The following is a 21,424-nucleotide window of genomic DNA, read 5'->3' as shown; positions in this document are numbered from 1 at the left end:
TTCACTCTCCTAAACTTCTGATTCAAACTTACTGCATGATTTGCAATATACAAATAACCCCTTAATTAAGGAAGAGGACAGGGACTCGAATGCTGCCTACTGGTAGAAGCAAGCCAATATGTCAACATTAACTTTTAAAGGCCTTGTCACTTGACTTGAAATATGAAGCCAAGAATTTCCACTGGCAGACAATGTTTCCTGTTTTTTGCCTCTCATCAGTACAAAGCAGGTGAACCAGTAGGCTGCATGAGAGGCCTCTGACAGGGGATCTAAGGGGCAACGTTTCTCATTTTGGAGAGCACCAAGCTGGTGTGGGGAGACCTATAGGCCGTGCAATGCTCTCTGGAGAATTTACTATGCAAAAAGCCTCTTCAGAAAGAAAGAAGACAGGAACTCCAATGCCATCTATTGGAAAAAGCAATCCTAAAAAGTCTGTGTCAAACACTTTTCCTGCTTTGCGCAGATGAAGGGCAAAAACCCTGAAACAAGTGTTGGTAAATGGAGCTTCTGGTTTGGCTTCCAATCCTAAATCATGTGGGCAGGCTCTTTCAAGATTCAATATTGACTTATGGGATTTCTACCTCCAATAGGAGGCATTGGAGTTCCCGATTTCTTCCTCTGTGGTGAGGATATTTGTATATTTATACTCCCGGGGAGCATTGCATGGCCTATAAGCCTCCCTACACCAACTTGGAGCTCTCCACAATGAGAAACTTTACCCTTAAGACCAACAATTTACAAGTGTTGTCTACGTATCCCCATTCGAGACAAATTTCCACTTTCCTTACCCTGCAGAGAAGGTTTTGGCTCAATTTGTTTCCCAAAATAAAACCTTTACTTTTTCTGCAAGTTGCAATAATGCATTGATTTTTGCCCCAAATTACAAACGACTGTCACTGTGGAGCTTGGTTTACGTGAGCGTCTTCTTAGGTAGGTGTTACGCTTTTTTTTTTTTTTTTTTACCGCAAGGATAGCAAAGTCCGTATGTCACCCTCCCGATTAAAAACACCAGAACATAGGCAGGAACTTATAAAGGTTACACATGAAGATTCCACTAGAAAACGCTGGATTCCTCACTAATAATTCTGCATACTCCCAATAAGCAGCTGCGAATCCATAACAGCGAAGATACCACTGGAATATCCCGATGAGCGCAGCAGCCTGGGCAACGCTGGTATATAGCAACTTCCTCCAATAAATCACTATCAAATTCAGTATAACATTTCACAATTAGACTCGTAACATTGTAAGTACATTATTTATCTGACACTAATCTTCAATTATACTCAGAAATTTCATTCAGCATTCTGCAGGCTTCAGAGCTGAATTCGCCCAGCATTCCTTGCACGCAGTCTTATCCTGTGGTTTGCATTTAGTTCCAGGCACGATGCAATAATCTGATCTAGTGAAATCTAATAGCATTATTGGAGCTAAGCTGGAAGTCAAAGATGAAAAAACCCCAAGGGTCTGTGCACACGTTGCTTTTTGTCGCGTTTTTCTGTGCACATTTGTCACAAAACTTGAAGGATTTCCTAGTATCAGCAAAGTGAATGAGATTCCTGAAGTCTCATACACACGTTGCTTATTTTTTCCATGCAGATAAAGAATTGACACGCTGCAGATTTATAAGTGTTTTTGCTGCGGATTTCACCCATACTAAAAAATGCATGCAAAAAATGCGTAAAAAACACATTCTTTTTATGCTGTGTTTTTCCTGCCAACACATCAGTATTTGCAATAGCTTTTTCAGCTGCAAATACTGAAAGTGTGCACACACCCTAAGGTCTGTTTCACACGTCTAATATTCATGGTCCGAGTATGGACTGCAACGTCCAGGACCAGTCACCATCTCATGACTTGAACTCAACAACCTTATAAGCGACTGTCAGGAGATCCGCGGTCCGGTCCGGACATTGCAATCCATATCATTAAAGGATGGGTAAAACTGAAAAATGTTTAGAAAAGGAACTTTGCAGCTTTTCTCTTCGTTCTCAAGAATGGCGGGGATTTTTATGTTTTTTTCCACTTTCAGAAAAATAGACCCCAAACTTTTCTTGTTATGTAAATTAACAAAATCTGGTAGTACTCACCCTCCCCAGGTCAAGCGCTAGCTTTCTACCTCTGCTCCGGTCTCAGTGTTTTGGCTGCAGGCAATCACTGACCTCAGCGGCTGATGTGAGCTGTCAACATCATTGCTGTAGCCAAAACGCTGAGACAGAAGCAACAGCAGAGAGCAAGTGCTGGACCTGGGAGGGCGAGTACTACCTGATTTTGTTAATTTACATTACAGGAAACATTTTCTAAAAATGGAAAATCCCTTTACTTTTATAGTTTACTGCTTGATGCCTAAGGTTACCAGGCACCACTGCAGTTTACCAGAAGGGGCTGGTTTCTTAAGGAAGGAAAGCAGTGCTTACAAGCTCTTTGCTATAGAGCCTGTAAGCGCTTCTCTGAAGCCGGCCTGATCGCTGGATTTTGCCACCTTCAGTGCCCCGGAGGAGCTCCTCCAATGCTCCAGAGGCAAAGCCGCTGCAGCTTGTAGCATGAGAGAGAGCAACAGCTGGATCCTTAACTTCCCCGAAGAACAGTCAGGGGCCACCATGCACATTAGGTTTCCGGCGGGTTTGGCCGACTTTAGTCTAATATGTAATGTGGCTTAAAAGTCATTTTACAAAAAAAGATAAATTGCCCTAAAACAAGTGTTAAATGGGCAGAACACTCCAGGAGCTTCTGCCAGCACGTACGTTTAGCTAAGAACACAGAAGAAATATGATTAAATTATACAGCGTTTTTAAAAGAAAGGAAGATGGATAAACCCCTTTAAGGAACAGATAAATTGATATTTACCAACCTGATGCAAGAAGCTGACTCAGGACTTCTATGTACTGATGATTGTATTACTCTAATTGCCAAGTCCGTAAGGAAAATTCATGCGTTAGAACACAAAGAACACAAAGAAGAAGACATGCAAAAAAAAAAAAAAAAATGAAGAACTGAAAGAAATGGAGGAGGTTTAGAAAACTGCAATTATCAAAATTACATTTCTCTGAACGCTGAGCCAAGGGCCTCATATGTGGGCTAGAAGATTGTACTGGGTACATTGTGGAGGGTTGAGCCACCACAGTTTGTAGGATCTCAGCTGCTCAATGAACAATGAATATGTCATCAGAGAATGACTGGTTGTTTCAATCAGGTTTTAACTTAATTTTTCCCCCCCATTTTTTCCATATTACTCTCTCTCTCTCTAATTATATATATATATATATATATATATATATATATATATATATATATATATAAAATCATGAAGTATTTGGCTAGTATTAAGCCTATGCAAAAAAAAAAAGCTTGCAATTTTCACATATGCCACTAGGCTTAATGCTAGCCTTATACTTCCTAATTATATAGAGAGTAATATGAAGAAAAAAAATGTTTTTCCCTATATAGAATCAGGAAGTATGAGGCTAGTATTAAGCTTTGTGGCATAGGCTCAATACTAGCCTCATACTTCCTGATTATTTGAGCAGCCACATGAACATTAGCAGCGATAGACTGACTCTGACCCTACTAACTAGTTTAGAAGTTTTTTCTACTCATGCTCTGATCTGTGCAAAGGTCATTGTAATGAGAGGGGGAGCAGGTGAGCTGTGACATCATCAGTTGTATTTGGTGGATCCTTTGTTATCTACTGTACATAGCGGTGTCACCTTTCATTGTAAGTCTGTCTGTGATAGTAACGAGATTATTGAAAATGCTTCTGTACCTAGTGGCCAAAATGAAAATTGCAAGAATTTATTTTAAGAAAACTAGTTATGTGGAAAATTAAAAGAAGAAACATTATCAACTAAAATTTAAAACTTGATTTAGAGGGGTTGTCCAGAAGTAGAAGCCAGCACTAACACCGATCAGCTGTTATCTGCTGTGGCCATATGTGAACGGATTTGTGATAGCGCAGCTCTGTGCATTATTTAGTTGTCGCTCCTGGGTACAACACCTCATTTCCTATTCAAGTGAATGGTCCAGAGACCTACGAATAAGTCATCAATATATTAGTCCCGGACGACGATACACCATGAGTAAGAGTGATCTGCGCACCAGAAGCGCGAAGGTGTCACTTCTTATGGACGGTCTTTGGATGTTAACATGATTTTTTAATCTACTAATAAAAGTTTGGAATTTTATCTCCGTCTGAGTCGGATCCATTATAATATATTTTCATCTGTTTTTTGGCCATGCAACGGCGTTGTCCCAAGCTCCGGAGGCCTTGGCAAGTCGACTTTTTTTTTTTCTTTCAAATCATGGACAACCCCTTTAAAAATTAAAGTAATTTGGGATTCGATACTTAACTGATGATGCGACATATAATATGCCATAACTATGGATGCATCGTTCCCCTGTCTACACATGTACCATTGGACTGTTGGTTTTTATATTTAATAAAACATAAACACTAAAGTAATTAAAGAAATAAGAAAATAGATTGCTGTGCTCCCCTAAGAACATCGGCCCCTCTGCCGATCTATGGCACGTCGCCTGCTACAGTATAATGCATACAGCCAATAACTGGCTGACAGGTAGATTTCTGGAGTCGAAGTCTTGTATTTGTTAAAGAGTCAGTCCCATCTTAGCATGTTGTTACCTATCCACAGGTGATGACATGCTGATGGCTGGGGTCTGAGCAGCAGCACCCCCCCTAAATCCTGAGAACAGGGCTCTGACAGGCACAATATAATGGTCAAGCATGCAGCAGTCCCATAGACAATGAATGGTGCAGACAGACTCAGCTACCAGAAAGGTATCACTTATCCTTGCAGATCCCAGATGTAATGCGCCCTAAAATCATAGCCTTTTGGTAAGAATACGGCGCCTCATGGAGGCATCAATAGGCAGCACACAATTAGCTAATATGTATCAGCTTAGGGGTTTGTGCAAAATGTAAGAGCCGCGTGCATCAGGCCGAGGAGATACTTTGTAGACGGTGACTGCAGCGCTGCGCAAGAACAGAACTGGACTGTACGCTTTCTGCAAGCTCAGCAGTTTGCAATGAAGCGCGCCCAGCAATATGGAAAGGGAATTCTGCAAATGGATTATGAATGGAGGCTTTATCATCACTTTAATCAAAATGTAATGCGGAAGAATCATGAGGGAATCAGATTGCGGGGACATTACTGTATAGATGCGATATCATAAAGGGTAATAGAATGGCAGCAATTAGAGCTCAGATAACAGTGCCCTTCTGTAATTATGAGATCAGCCAGGAGGGGGCATACATACAAGTGCAAGAAGGAAAAAGCACTACTGCAATAACCATTAATTCCGACAGGGGCGGACAGATCACTGGCGCAACCCAAGAAGTAAGGGGACCCATTTCCACCTCCAAAGCAGGTAAAATTTTGCATTATGATGAGCTTCTGGACTGTAAAGGGTCTATATACTGTTCTTGCACAGGGGCCCTTTTTGGTCTGTGTCCGCCAGCGAATCCTGATATACCACAGCAGTAGAGCTGGATGCACTCTTCATATAGCAGATGGTCGAATGCTCGTTCAGCCGACAGCCATTCCTTCCTACCTCATTCCCCATACGTGGATATTTGGCTGGGCATTTGCTCTCAATGGGGAGAGGGTACTAAGCCGCTGCAGCGCATCTTGTCCAAATCCAACATTTCCAATCCTTCTTTCCTCCAACCCCAAGCACTGGGGAAGAGTAGAAATCCCACGCCATACACACTGGATGATCGCCCGCTACAGCCGAATCAAAAGAGTTATCCACTTTCCTTAACTTACCGATCATTGAGGGTCTGAACGTTGGGACACCCAGTGCTTCAAGCTCTGGATCCACAAAAAAGGGATCTTTCACCATGAACTGAGCAAATGTGCACAATGCACGGCCTCCACTCCGGCCATTATCTATTGGACTGCTTTAACCATCACCAGGTCTGATATCTGACGCTTCGAAAATATTTTCTTGCACTAAGGGCAGTGGTTTTCGAAAGGGAGGTCAATGGGAATCTACAGGCGTTCATGCACCTTATATAGCTGTTGGCTGAACAGCTACACCTCCATACACAGGCGCATTCAGCTCGGTCACGCGTGCATCTGCTTGCAAGGGTAAAGTCATTGCCAGACATCCTGGCAGTGTATTCTCTTTTGTAGGAACGAAGGTTCATGACCGTTTTCGATCAAAGTCACAAATTAAAATTACCCTTCCGAGTCTAAGAGTCCATGAAAATCATGGCCAGACACGGATGGCAGCCATGCGCTGCCAGTTATTAACACTGTAATGGGTAGAAGAAACTTTGCAGCTTATTTTTTTCATACGTGAAAAATCACTGATAAAACACTGACGGAAACTGGACTTTTTTCAAGTACCAGAATAATCGTGGACTTTGGTCAGGATCTGTATTGTTATACTCTGCTATTCTATTGTTTATTCACATTGTTAGTGCAATGTAATTTACGTAATTCAGCCCTATTATGTGCCCTTAGGCATTGCATGTTAGGACAGATGGCTTATTGTAGTCACGTGCTTGTAAGTTTTGGTACCTATTTGTGCCTTTTAAGTGTTTTAATCAATTGTTGTATCCCTAAAATGATTTATAGAAAATTCAGAATACATTTTTTGCAATCCTCTTGCTCCATACACTTACAGTGGGTACAGAAAGTATTCAGACCCCTTTACATTTTTCACTCTTTGTTTCATTGAAGCCATTTGGTAAATTCTAAAAAGTTCATTTTTTCCTCATTAAAGTACACCATGCACCCCATCTTGACTGAAAAGAAACAGAAATGTAGAAATTTTTGCAAATTTACTAAAAAAGAAAAACTGAAATATGACATGGTCATAAGTGTTCAAACCCTTTGCTCAGGCACTCATATTTAAGTCACATGCTGTCCATTTCCCTGTGATCCTCCTTGAGATGGTTATACTCCTTCATTGGAGTCCAGCTGTGTTTAATTAAACTGATAGGACTTGATTTGGAAAGGCACACACCTGTCTATATAAGACCTCACAGCTCACAGTGCATGCCAGACCAAATGAGAATCATGAGCTCAAAGGAACTGCCTAAGGAGCTCAGAGACAGAATTGTGGCAAGGCATAGATCGGGAAAGGTTACAGAAGAATTTCTGCATTACTCAAGGTTCCTAAGAGCACAGTGGCCTCCATAATCCTTAAATGCAAGAAGTTTGGGACCACCAGAAGTCTTCCTAGACCTGGCCATCCAGCCAAAATGAGCAATCATGGGAGAAGAGCCTTGGTGAGAGAGGTAAAGAAGAACCCCAAGATCACTGTGGCTGAGCTCCAGAGATGCAGTAGGGAGATGGGAGAAAGTTGCACAAAGTCAACTATCACTGCAGCCCTCCACCAGTTGGGCCTTTATGGCAGAGTGGCCAGACGGAAGCCTCTCCTCAGTGCAAGACATATGAAAGCCCACATAGAGTTGGCTCAAAAACACATGAAGGACTCCCAGACTAGGAGAAATAAGATTCTCTGGTCTGATGAGATGAAGATAGAACTTTTTGGTGATAATTCTAAGCGGTATGTGTGGAGAAAACCAGGCACTGCTCATCACCTGCCCAATACAATCCCCACAGTGAAACATGGTGGTGGCAGCATCATGCTATGGGGGTGTTTTTCAGCTGCAGGGACAGGACGACTGGTTGCAGTTGAAGGAAACATGAATGCTGCCAAGTACAGAGGTATCCTGGATGAAAACCTCTTCCAGAGTGCTCTGGACCTCAGACTTGGCTGAAGGTTCACCTTCCAACAAGACAATGACCCTAAGCACACAGCTAACATAACAAAGGAGTGGCTTCAGAACAACTCTGTGACCATTCTTGACTGGCCCAGCCAGAGCCCTGACCTAAACCCAATTGAGCATCTCTGGAGAGACCTGAAAATGGCTGTCCACCAACGTTCACCATCCAACCTGACGGAACTGGAGAGGATCTGCAAGGAAGAATGGCAGCGGATCTCCAAATCCAGGTGCGAAAAACTTGTTGCATCATTCCCAAGAAGACTCATGGCTGTACTATCTCAAAAGGGTGCTTCTACTCAATACTGAGCAAAGGGTCTGAATACTTATGACCATGTGATATTTCAGTTTTACTTTAATAAATTTGCAAAAATTTCTACATTTCTGTTTTTTTTTCAGTCAAGATGGGGTGCAGAGTGTACTTTAATGAGAAAAAAAATGAACTTTTTAGAATTTACCAAATGGCTGCAATGAAACAAAGAGTGAAAAATGTAAAGGGGTCTGAATACTTTCCGTACCCACTGTATATTTTGCTTTTGAGAGCTCCCTTTTGATTCACAGGTCCGCCGCATTGTTGCGCCTTTGGGCCATACTGTGCGCTCCCGATGCCGCTATATGATGCATCTTTTCCTCTGCAGCATCTTAAGCAAATAGGAACTGAAGATTACAGAGATTAGGAGCTCACAACAGACCCTAGAACCTCCGGGCGGCCTCTGCTACCTATAGAGGGCCTCCTTGGCAAAGAACTGTTTAACCAAATTAAAAAATTAAAGATTTGGGGAAGATGGAGCCAAGTTTTAATAATAAGTAAATCCAAAAGTTGCTTGTTTGCAAAATGACCCATCTGATGGGAATAACGCTTTCATGTTTTGGAACTAGCCGGCATCGCTGCACCAAAAGCCATTTAATGTTTTTACACATTATGTAAGTAGGGTATTATTGTGCATGTTGTTTTATTGATGTTCTGTACTTATTTCACAACTGAGATCAGGAAGAACTAAACTAGATGTGAATGTATCCGCTATAGTTCATCCAGATTGCGTCAGTATCATCAGTATCGCATCCGTGTTTCAGAGTGTCAGCTTGGTCTCATGTATTTGTTTCCATCATGGAGACGGTCTATCAGGGATACGATGGCTTATAAGAATGCAATGTCATCCATAATATGCACATAATCTGGATATGTCACTCATGTGACACTGACCGTAGCGAGGTGCGAGTTGCAACAAGGCTCCCTCCAGTCCCCAGTGTCTCCATATACTGTATTACCATGAATTGGTTGTCCGAAAGTATAAGAAATCAAACTGGCGGCAGGAAATTTATAAAATAGCACACCAAAAATTACTTAACTCTTAAGCCCCCATACACAGACTAATGTTGGCTTAATGCGCCAATATCGACAGAATCGACTGACTCTAATGTGCACAGGAGCCCCGGACAAATGGCTGTTAGGGTAAATATCATTCCGACACATCCGATTTCGGATTGCCGATCCTTTTGTTCTTCCGGAGATAAACCACCGGCGGTGAGTTTCTATTAGAAAATACAAGAGCGCTTGGATCTGCGCCTCCTGTGTACGAGAGAGACAGCCACCAGCCGAACGACTGGCCAAAGTACCATTCGACCGACACCTACAGTACAGACCAAAAGTTTGGACACACCTTCTCATTTAAAGATTTTTCTGTATTTTCATGACTATGAAAATTGTACATTCACACTGAAGGCATCAAAACTATGAATTAACACATGTGGAATTATATACTTAACAAAAAAGTGTGAAACAACTGAAAATATGTCTTATATTCTAGGTTCTTCAAGGTAGCCACCAAATGCTTTGATGACTGCTTTGCACACTCTTGGCATTCTCTTGATGAGCTTCAAGAGGTAGTCACCAGAAATGGTCTTCCAACAATCTTGAAGGAGTTCCCAGAGATGCTTAGCACTTGTTGACCCTTTTGCCTTCACTCTGCGGTCCAGCTCACCCCAAACCATCTCGATTGGGTTCAGGTCTGGTGACTGTGGAGGCCAGGTCATCTGGCGTAGCACCCCATCACTCTCCTGCTTGGTCAAATAGCCCTTGGTCAAACAGCCTGGAGGTGTGTTTGGGGTCATTGTCCTGTTGAAAAATAAATGATGGTCCAACTAAACGCAAACCGGATGGAATAGCATGCCGCTGCAAGATGCTGTGGTAGCCATGCTGGTTCAGTATGCCTTCAATTTTGAATAAATCCCCAACAGTGTCACCAGCAAAGCACCCCCACACCATCACACCTCCTCCTCCATGCTTCACGGTGGGAACCAGGCATGTAGAGTCCATCCGTTCACCTTTTCTGCGTCGCACAAAGACACGGTGGTTGGAACCAAAGATCTCAGATTTGGACTCATCAGACCAGAGCACAGATTTCCACTGGTCTAATGTTCATTCCTTGTGTTCTTTAGCCCAAACAAGTCTCTTTTGCTTGTTGCCTGTCCTTAGCAGAGGTTTCCTAGCAGCTATTTTACCATGAAGGCCTGCTGCACAAAGTCTCCTCTTAACAGTTGTTGTAGAGAGGTGTCTGCTGCTAGAACTCTGTGTGGCATTGACCTGGTCTCTAATCTGAGCTGCTGTTAACCTGCGATTTCTGAGGCTGGTGACTCGGATAAACTTATCCTCAGAAGCAGAGATGACTCTTGGTCTTCCTTTCCTGGGGCGGTCCTCATGTGAGACAGTTTCTTTGTAGCGCTTGATGGTTTTTGCAACTGCACTTGGGGACACTTTCAAAGTTTGCCCAATTTTTTGGACTGACTGACCTTCATTTCTTAAAGTAATGATGGCCACTCGTTTTTCTTTACTTAGCTGCTTTTTTCTTGCCATAATACAAATTCTAACAGTCTATTCAGTAGGACTATCAGCTGTGTATCCACCAGACTTCTGCACAACACAACTGATGGTCCCAACCCCATTTATAAGGCAAGAAATCCCACTTATTAAACCTGACAAGGCACACCTGTGAAGTGAAAACCATTTCTGGTGACTACCTCTTGAAGCTCATCAAGAGAATGCCAAGAGTGTGCAAAGCAGTCATCAAAGCAAAAGGTGGCTACTTTGAAGAACCTAGAATATAAGACATATTTTCAGTTGTTTCACACTTTTTTGTTAAGTATATAATTCCACATGTGTTAATTCATAGTTTTGATGCCTTCAGTGTGAATGTACAATTTTCAAAGTCATGAAAATACAGAAAAATCTTCAAATGAGGTGTGTCCAAACTTTTGGTCTGTACTGTATGTCGGGTACGGCTGGCTTTAATTTGCCCACCTTGCCAGCACTAATGTTCTGGCAGTCCCTGCAAGCCTTTATTTACTTTCCTACAGTGATGACATGCTGTATACCCACACGACCACTGCAGACAATTACTGGCCCCAAAAGTGACATCAGCATGCATGGCATGTGATTGCCAGGGTAAGTTATTGACAGAATAACATTGTTTCGGCAAAGTGAGTGAAGGTCACTGGGGAAAACGTGGACCAGGCAATCACACCTTCCCCTGAGGAAGCCCAATACGCGAAACGTGCGTTGGGGCGTCACCGCAAACGGACATATCCTTTTTGGCAGATATGGGTAAGTGTTACCTTGAAGCAGAGATGGAGAACTAAATCTATATTACCCCTCCCTGGTGACTTTACAGGGTCTTTTCCCCCTCCCCTTTCTTAGCTTGGGAAACACGTGTTCTATAATCCATCATATACACACTGTATATTGGCTTGGGAGGCTGTCTAGCCACACATGGTTTTGGCTAGATACATTGATGAGTGAGTGTTCTCTATGTATCACCGCTTATGTTATTAGATATTATTGACATACAATATCTGTGTTCTGCTCGCGGATTATTGTATCCTCACCATACACTTATTTATATCCATTTATTCTGTTTTTAATGACTTTATAATAATATTAACATTTTATATACTATAGATTCTTTGGTTGTATATTCTCTTGGGGTTTAGTACTCCAAATATTATAGGTTATATATGTGTAGGGAGTATACCCCTTCTTGTCCTTATGGGACTATGAAATCTGTTTATATCCACAGTGATGGTATTGTGTATATACAGCCTGTTGCGGAGGTCCGCCCTCCCTGACTCAGTGACTGGACGAGTAGGCATCTCCAGTGTGTTAAGAATAGGACCAGAAAGCCCAGACCAGTGGGGATGGGGTAAGTGCCAGAACATGACCTGCAGGGACGGCTGAGGGCGAGTACTTCTTAAAATAAAACGTTTAGGCAGTCTGTGGCCTTCAAAGGGTTAGCCCAGGTTTGGGACTAAAGTGTCTGCAAACTTGTGAATCCTCACAGTGCGCACAGTCAGGATTCTCCGGTGCTGGTGGTAATGTGACCTCAAGTATGCGATATGTATACTTTGGGCCACTTTCCTACTAGACGTGTGCGGCCTCACTCAATTCACTTGTATTGAGCGAGGCCTCGAACGTCTAGTTGGAATGTGGCTGGGATATTCACAAGCTTGTGCATTTGTTTTTTTTCCACGGACCCATTGATTTGAAGAGGTAAGTTTGATCTGTGATCAGATCATAAATTAACTTATCCCCATTTTATTTTGTGGCCATTCAGTCCGAAAAAAAACAAAACACCAACATGTGAACAGTCCCATAGACTATAATGGGTACGCGTTCAATCTGTGAAAAACATAGGCAGAACAGTCATGAAAAAATTGGACGTCTGAATGAGGCCTTAACTTATAGACACCCATCTAAGGCGCTGTTCACACTGTTAATTTAATGTGTTTTAATTCCACTCTTCTGCTCAGACAAAACTTAATGGTACCTACCTACACATTAGTTTTTCACATATGACAAGTTTGCAGATCGGTGGCATCTCCGTACCCTGGCCTGATATCTATCACTTAGCGCACGTGACAAGTATTTTGAGTGATCGGTTTCAGTTCTCCGGACCCGGACACACGCCGATCTACAGGGCATTTTATACCTAGTCACGTTAGAAATTTTTTTAAAAATGTAGGTACCATTTAAAGTGCCGTATCCATGTAATGAACGACACCAGCAAATCCCAATGGACCCGTAAGAACTATAAATGTGTGTTCATACTGAGTTTTTTTGGAGCAGAAACTCTAAAGTTTTGATTGTAAAGTTTGCGTTCCAAAAACTCCTTTAGAAGAAACTCAATGTGAACCTGCCCTATGGGTTTGTTCCCACGGTGTAGTTAAGATACCATCAAAACCTCCAAGTTTTCCAAGGCGTAAACGCCAGCGATCATTTTTCTGAAACAGCTTTGTTTTTTTTCAGTTGTTTTTCCGGCGGCTCGGCCGTCATTGCTCTATTTTTTTAAAATGTATTGCGGGGGCAGCTTCGTTAGAAGAATGAACATGCTACTTCTTTTAACCACTTCAAGGATTCAGAACCCTGAAGCGGTTAAAAAGTAGTGATACAAGACTGAACGTGCACAGCAATGTTTATTTTTTGCAACAGTTTCGCAGTGCTTTTTCAGGTGGAATCGGCCTGAAAAAGATGTTGGGTGCACATACCCAAAAGGTATATGCACATCTTTAGCATTCTTACACCATTTTCCTTCAGCTCCGACAAAGTGAGTGGAGCTGAGACGTGACAAGCGGCAGCGTTCGATGGTCCATTCCAGCAGGGAATGGACTACGATTTGTGGCGAGGCGCATACAAAAGGTATAAGCCTCTACGTATCAGGAAAGTCTGACTCCAGCACATCTCACCATCATGACCAGTGTGAACAATGCTGGTCTTGATGAATTGGGCCCAGAGTCTTTTTGCTGAGGTTTTGGAGAGGAAACCTAGTGGAAATTATCCAAATCCTGCACGAAAGCTTGGGAGTTTCCACTCAGTTTCTGCTCCAAAAAACAGCAAAAAGACCCAGTGTGTACATACCAAATCAAATACATCCTTATGCTAGAACAATGGAATATTGTGTCATGTCCAAAACTGCGCCGAATGCAGATATGTACCGAGCCTAAACTCAGGTCCAATATCCCTCCCCCCCTTACAGTACTGTAATTCCTAAAAAATCTCCAATTTTATGACCAAAGGTGAACCCACCGACTGCAATGAGCAAGTTTCTGTACTAGAGATCTGATTCAATACTGGTGTCTACATCAAACCACTGCAACACTATGTGCACCGGATGACCGCACACAGCGATAAGTTATAATGCAGCCGGTCAAAAGTCCAGCAAGTTCCTCCTGACAAATCACTTCAGCATTGCTGTGCACCACAACAGGCGACTACTATACTACATTGCATATAGTAATATTTTCAATAAAATAATAAATATATAACCTGACCAGCACCCCCTGAGTATGAACTGGTGCCAGCTGCATGAATTGCATAATACAAATAAAAAAAAGCGCAGCAGCACTCCACTATGGCCAAGATACACAAAGTCAGTGTGAACATTGAATTTAGACTATAAGATTATATTATAAATAAATATACATGTATACCAACCAAAAGCATAAAACAAATAACACTCCACAAATCTAATGTGCACCACAACCGGTGGCGTCTATACTATATTGTATATATTAATATTTTCAATATAATAATAATTTAAAAATAAATATATATAAAAAAATACATACATGTATAACAACCAAAAGCATAAAACAAATAAGACAACACAAATCTAACATACAGAAGGCACGAGTGTATATAATACCGAAATATACAAATAAATATGGTAAATCACCGTCACATTCCTACTAAACACAACAAAACTAAAAGATCACGGCTGATAAAACCTGTCTGCATCCACTAAAGAGGGAAAAACTAAAAGGGAAGACACAACAACGGTGCTGGCATCTGTGGTGGCCGTCATCGCTGCTCGGAGCACGTAATAATCAGGCCAGAGGCGACGCTCTACCCCACCACACCACACCCCACTCCAGATGCCAGGGTGGCAGCAGCCGGGGGCTGGAGGATGAGTTTTGCCCTGTGTGGTCCAATAAGTGACAGTAATGGACAAAACTGCCGATAACTTCTGGGTCTGTGATGGGATAGCGGCTCCACATAGTAGTCAGGCAGACGCCCCCATAAAAAAAAAAAAAAAAACAATAAGCCCCCTAAATAAGCTAAAGTTGTGCAACTTGAGGTGAGCGCACTTCTGCCAGACCTGCACCAGGCTGCTGCCCAGCATGAACCTCAGGGTTAGACCGCTGCTGGCAGTGACAGGAGGAAGTGGGCACCTCTCCCAGGTCAGGTGGTTGTAGATCGCGGACCAGAGAGAGGACTGCAGCACGCCACCCAGTCATAGCGCAGAGCGGCCGCCAGGGGGCGGAGCTGAGCTCACTGCCCATCCCGCATACGTTACCGTTATACCGGAGACTCGTGTCCTCTTACCGGGAGCCGCCAGCTCAGGTCCCCTCCGCTCTATCCGCCCTCCACAGAGGCTTGCTGCTCGCTCCTGAGTCCTGCGGGCCGTCCCCGGGTCCGTACCGCTCCGGTTCACTTTGTCCCCGGCCGCACGTTTGCAGTTACTACGTCCCCCTCCCTCCTTCCACTCTTCTCTCTCTCTCGTTCTTTCCGTGTGCGCGGCCGCGAGGCGCGCTCCCTCCATCGACGTCAGCGAAGGAAGCCGGCGGGAGCGCGGCGCCGGAGGGCGGTGTCGGGAGCGCGCACGGCCGGCCTTCTCGGTGGCGGCTGCAGTGTTTGCTGCTCCCAGGACGCAGATCTTATCTTGGCCATGTTCACATTTACATTTTTTACCCCAGACTTATTCTCTGCAATTTAAAAAAGTGGGCTTTTTTTTTTTGCCAAATGTAATCCCACCATTGTTTCATTCTATTTCCATATCATCCGCGCTGTGTTCGGTCATGTGGGTTTATTTTTTGCGCAATGCAATCCCACCATTGTTTTTTGTGGGAAGGGGGTGACAGTCCGGCGACCGGAAAAAAACCCCATAATTCTGTCTTCTTTTTTTTTTTTTGTTAATTGTCTGGGTTAAATACTTTTATAATGCGATAGATTAGTCTACGTTCACACAATGAGATTTTGCTGAGTTTTTGTTGTTGCAGATTTTTTGCACCAAAATAAGTTACTTGCATTTTTTTTGAAAATACGCGGAGAAAAAACAACTCATCGTGGGAACGAAGCCATTACTGGTGCGATGAATGTTTGTTATTTTTATTGAGAAATTTAATTTTTATTAATTTTATGTTTTATTTATTTATTTTTTAACCCCTTAAGCCCCGCGGGTGGTTTGCACGTTAATGACCGGGCCAATTTTTACAATTCTGACCACTGTCACTTTATGAGGTAATTACTCTGGAACGCTTCAACGGATCCCCTTGATTCTGAGATTGTTTTTTCGTGACATATTGTACTTCATGATTGTGGAAAAATTTCTTTGATATCACTTGCGTTTATTTGTGAAAAAAACGGAAATTTGGCGAAAATTTTGCGATTTTCAAAATTTGAATTTTTAAGCCCTGAAATCAGAGCGATATGTCACACAAAAGAGTTAATAAATAACATTTCCCACATGTCTACTTTACATCAGCACAATTTTGGAACCAAAATTTTTTTTGTTAGGGAGCTATAAGGGTTAAAAGTTGACCAGCGATTTCTCATTTTTCCAACACAATTTACAAAACCATTTTTTTAGGGACCACATCACATTTGAAGTGACTTTGACGGGTCTATGTGACAGAAAATACCCAAAAGTGACACCATTCTAAAAACTGCACCCCTCAAGGTGCTCAAAACCACATTCAAGAACTTTATTAACCCTTCAGGTGCTTCACAGGAATTTTTTGAATGTGGAAGAAAAAAATGAACATTTAACTTTTTTCACAAAAATGTTACTTTAGACCCAATTTTTTTTATTTTCACAGGGGTAACAAGAAAAAATGGACCCCAAAATTTGTTGTGCAATTTCCCCTGGGCACGCAGATACCCAATATTTGGGGAAGAAACACTGTTTGGGCGCACGGCAGGGCTCGGAAGGGAAGGAGCGCCATTTGACTTTTTGATTGTAAAATTTGCTTGAATAATTAGCGGACACCATGTTCTGTTTGGAGAGCCCCTGTGTGCCCAAACTTTGGAGCTCCCCCACAAGTGACCCCATTTTGGAAACTAGACCCCCCAAGGCACCTTTCTAGATGCATAGTGAGCACTTGGAACCCCCAGGTGCTTCACAAATTGATTCGTAAAAATGAAAAAGTGAAAAAAAAAACACTTTTTCATTTTTACGAATCAATTTGTGAAGCACCTAGGGGTTCCAAGTGCTCACTATGCATCTAGATAGGTGCCTTGGGGGGTCTAGTTTCCAAAATGGGGTCACTTGTGGGGGAGCTCCAATGTTTGGGCACACAGGGACTCTCTAAATGCAACATGGTATCCGCTAAGAAATTGAATGGAAAATCGGCTCAAATTGTTAGCGGACACCACATTGCGTTTGGAGAGCCCCTCTGTGCCCAAACTTTGGAGCTCCCCCACAAGTGACCGCATTTTGGAAACTAGACCCCCCAAGGCACCTTTCTAGATGCATAGTGAGCACTTGGAACCCCCAGGTGCTTCACAAATTGATTCGTAAAAATGAAAAAGTGAAAAAAAAAACACTTTTTCATTTTTATGAATCAATTTGTGAAGCACCTGGGGTTCCAAGTGCTCACTATGCATCTAGATAGGTGCCTTGGGGGGTCTAGTTTCCAAAATGGGGTCACTTGTGGGGGAGCTCCAAAGTTTGGGCACAGAGGGGCTCTCCAAACGCAATGTGGTGTCCGCTAACAATTTGAGCCGATTTTCCATTCAATTTGTTAGCGGATACCATGTTGCATTTAGAGAGTCCCTGTGTGCCCAAACATTGGAGCTCCCCCACAAGTGACCCCATTTTGGAAACTAGACCCCCCAAGGCACCTTTCTAGATGCATAGTGAGCACTTGGAACCCCTAGGTGCTTCACAAATTGATTCATAAAAATGAAAAAGTGTTTTTTTTTTCACTTTTTCATTATTACGAATCAATTTGAGAGCTATAATTTTTCCAGATTTTGGCAGACAGTCATGTGACGGCTCGTTTTTTGCGGGATGACTTGACGTTGTTATTGGTGCCATTTTCAGGCACGTGACATTTTTTGATCGCTTTCTATTCCGATTTTTGGGAGGCAGAATAAACAAAAACCAACAATTCAGGAATTGTTTTTTTTTTTTTTTTTTTATTCTGTTCCGCGTGTGGTAAAATTGATGAGGTAGCTTTATTCTTCGGGTCAGTACGTTTACAGCGGTACCACATTTGTATAATTTTTCTATGTTTTGGCGCTTATACACAATAAAAGCTATTTTATAGAAAAAAATATTTTTTAGCATCGCTTTATTCTGAGAGCTGAAACTTTTTTATTTTTCGGCTGATGGAGCTGTATGGCGGCTTGTTTTTTGTGGGACGAGATGACGTTTTCAGCGGTATCATTTTTATTTATATGCGTCTTTTTGATCGCGTGTTATTCCACTTTTTGTTTGGCGGTATGGTGATAAAGCATTGTTTTTTGCTGCGTTTTTTTTTTTTTTACCGTGTTCACTGAAGGGGTTAACTAGTGGGACAGTTTTATAGGTCAGGCTGTTCCGGACGCGGCGATACCAAATATGTGTACTTTTATTGTTTTTTTTTTATTTTTTTTATAATAATATTTATTGATGGGTACATTATATTTTTATTTTTGGTGTATTATTTTTTTAATTTTTTTATAATATTTTTGCACATTTTTTTTTTTTTTTTTTCCCCACTTTCGGACAGTTTGTACACCTTATTACTTTGTGCCACTCTGGGACTTTCACTTTTTTTTTTCTGATCGCCTGCATGGCATAGGAATGGAGCACCATCCCTATGCCATGCAGGCTGTCAGAAGTGCACAGTGTTAAGATTGCTTGGAGATGCACTGCGCATGTCCAAGCAATCTTCCTGCTCTCTGGTGACCCGGATGTTGTCATGACGACATCGGGTCGTCATGGCAACACCCGGGAAGCCGCTGCAGTCTGCGCTGGAAGCCGGAAGAGGAGGTGAGTATCACCGATCACCTCCCCTTGCCCCCGCAATGCCGCGATCGATTTCGATCGACTTCGATCGCAGCATAGCGGGGGTTAATGTGCTGGGAGCGGTGCAGGACCGCTCCCTGCACATAGTACCGGGTGTCAGCTGTGAAAATCAGCTGACACCCGGCGGCGATCGCGCCCGCACAGCCTGTGTGCGCGCGCGATCGCCATAACGTACTAATACGGGTCTGGCTCTTAAGTCCCAGGGCACAGACGCGTATTAGTACGTCAAATGTTATTAAGGGGTTAAAATACTTTTCACTCTATTTTTTAGCCCCATAGGGGAATTGAACCTGCGATCGTTTCATCTCTTGCACAATATGCCACCATACTATTGTATTGCAGTCTATAGTAAAAGTCACAATCCCCTATGAAGCGCCATCGGCGCCCAGCGAACACGTCGTGTGCTGGGGGAAAGCTATAGCCCCCTGATTGGGTGCCCCCACTAGGATCACACCACTTAAACGCCACGGTCAATGACTGAACAGCAGGGCTCGGAGCACGCTGCATTCACCCACACCCGATATGGTGCGTCATGGAGTCACATGGGGTGTCCAGGCTTGTGACTGCAGACTTGTGAATCCTCACAGCGTGCACAGTACACACTATCAGGATTCTCCGGCGCCAGGAGCAGAGCATTTTTCCGGCCACATTCTGACTAGACGTTCCAGACGTGCTCGATAGACTGTTATTGAGCAAAGCCGCACATGTCTAGCCTGTAGTGTTGAGCGAGTATGTTCTATTAACCCTTTCGGCGAGTATGCTCGGGCCGAGCTCCGAGTATTTACAGCTGCTCGGTGATATGGTTGAATCACTCCCATGTGCATGATTTGCGACTGTTTGACAGCTTTAATACATGTGAGGAATGTCTATTTCTTACAAATTCCTCACATGTAATAAAACTGTCAAACAGTCGCAAATCATGCACATGGGAGTGATTTAACCTTATCACCGAGCAGCTATAAATACTCGGAGCTCGGCCCGAGCATACTCGGACAGAACATACTCGCTCAACCCTACTAGCCTGCACTTGCCTGCCCACTCATGGCACTGGAGAATTCTGATAATGCGCACTGTGCATGCTGTGAGGATTCTTCGACACCAGGAGCAGAGCATATTTCCGGCCACATTCTGACTAGACGTGCCGGACTTGTTCAATACACTTGTTTTGAGCAAGGTTGGGCATGTCTAGTCTGCATGTGCCCATCCACTCCTGGCACTCGAGAGTCCTGACAATGCGCACACTGCACGCTGTGATGATTCACAAGTCTGCAGTCACATTGCCCTTTAAGGGTAAAAGAAGCTTGGACATTTTTTCTTTCTTGCAAATGAAAAAACTGGATGCCACGCTGATGGTAAAAACGGACACAGGAAACAAAAATGGATGAAAATCTGATACAAAACAGTCCAAGCATGTAAAACCATGAGGCCTTATGCTGCACTGTTGTTTTTACAGAGAAACGGTTCCATAATTTTATTTATTTTACTCGCTCATAGAGCGCCATTAATTCCACAGCGCTTTACAGGCATCATCTCTGTCACCATTGGGGCTCACGATCTACATTCCGTATCAGTATGTCTTTGGAGTGTGGGAGGAAACCGAAGAACCCGGAGGAAATCCCACGCAAACTCCTTGCAGATCAAAGTTTTACACATAGGGACAGATTTATTAAGCTTGGCGGTGCATATTGGAGTGTTCAAGCAAATCAGCTACAGCTCCAAATTCTGTGCCATGTTCAGTTTGGGTTTTTTAATGACTTTTTTGGTGTTCAGTTTAACCCAAAAACTGGAAAAAAATAAAAGTGGGTGGGTGCATAGTTTGGTTCACAAAGTAACATTACACATGATCCGTGGCCAATGCAAAAAAAAAAAAATCACATCCCAGAATCACCATTTTAGGGGTACACAGATTGTAGGTCCAATATTTTATGACGAAAATGTGAACACAGCCGGTTACATGGACGTCTTCCAACAACTCTATGCACAGTTACCCAAGTTTCTTGCTTGTTTTTTTAGGAAAAAAAAAAGTTTGTTTTTTCGTGGCCCGCCCAGTATAAAACACACTACATAACATGCATTTTGGTGGTGTTTTTAGATCAATGGTGTTTGGGCATGCTCTCGTTATGGTGCATTTTACCTATAGGCTTCCCTATAAGACTTGGTAAACAGACAGAAGAGAAGCAGATTTTGGTAAGAATTCCACGCCGAATTGTTGCTTCATCGTTCGTACATTGCAGCTTTGTTTCTACTTGTGAATCGTAAATTTGCAATATGGAGCAGAAACCAAGGCTGCAGCCTCGTGTATTCGCATTGAATGGGGCTAATCTGCCTCTTTTCAAGTGTTTGTCCAGTTTAATGTAAAACCCCGGCCAAGGCTTCTGTTGTACTAACTACGTCTGTTCAGCTCAGCCGACTACAATCAGACTTGGACATTTTAATTGATTAGTAGAAGTGGTTTAGGCTACAGCTTCACTTTTTGGTTTTGTTGTTGTGTCTAGACACAATTTTTTGGAAAACCACAGCAAAAATACATGTAAACTAAAGGCGGACATACACATGAGTCCAAGAGCTAACAGACGAGAAAAGGTAAAAAAAAGGTAGAAGCACCTAA

The 21,424-nt window shown here is 42.8% G+C and overlaps 1 protein-coding gene across 1 annotated transcript in view; it reads right to left on the bottom strand.

Annotated features, from left to right (window-relative positions):
- Window positions 1–15,374, bottom strand: part of RABGAP1L (RAB GTPase activating protein 1 like) — a 344,846-nt gene extending 329,472 nt beyond the window's left edge. Inside the window, exon 1 of the mRNA XM_073643396.1 lies at window positions 15,129–15,374. The gene's annotated coding sequence lies outside the window, so the exon portion shown is untranslated. The remainder of the gene's footprint in view (window positions 1–15,128) is intronic.
- Between the last annotated feature and the right edge of the window lie 6,050 nt (window positions 15,375–21,424).

This window comes from Phyllobates terribilis, unplaced genomic scaffold (genome assembly GCF_046119375.1).
Source record: "Phyllobates terribilis strain yellow unplaced genomic scaffold, ASM4611937v1 Scaffold_8__6_contigs__length_399053987, whole genome shotgun sequence".
Lineage (NCBI taxonomy): Eukaryota > Metazoa > Chordata > Amphibia > Anura > Dendrobatidae > Phyllobates > Phyllobates terribilis.
The sequence above is the reverse complement of the archived record's forward strand: the minus strand, read 5'-3'. Positions and strand labels throughout refer to the sequence as shown.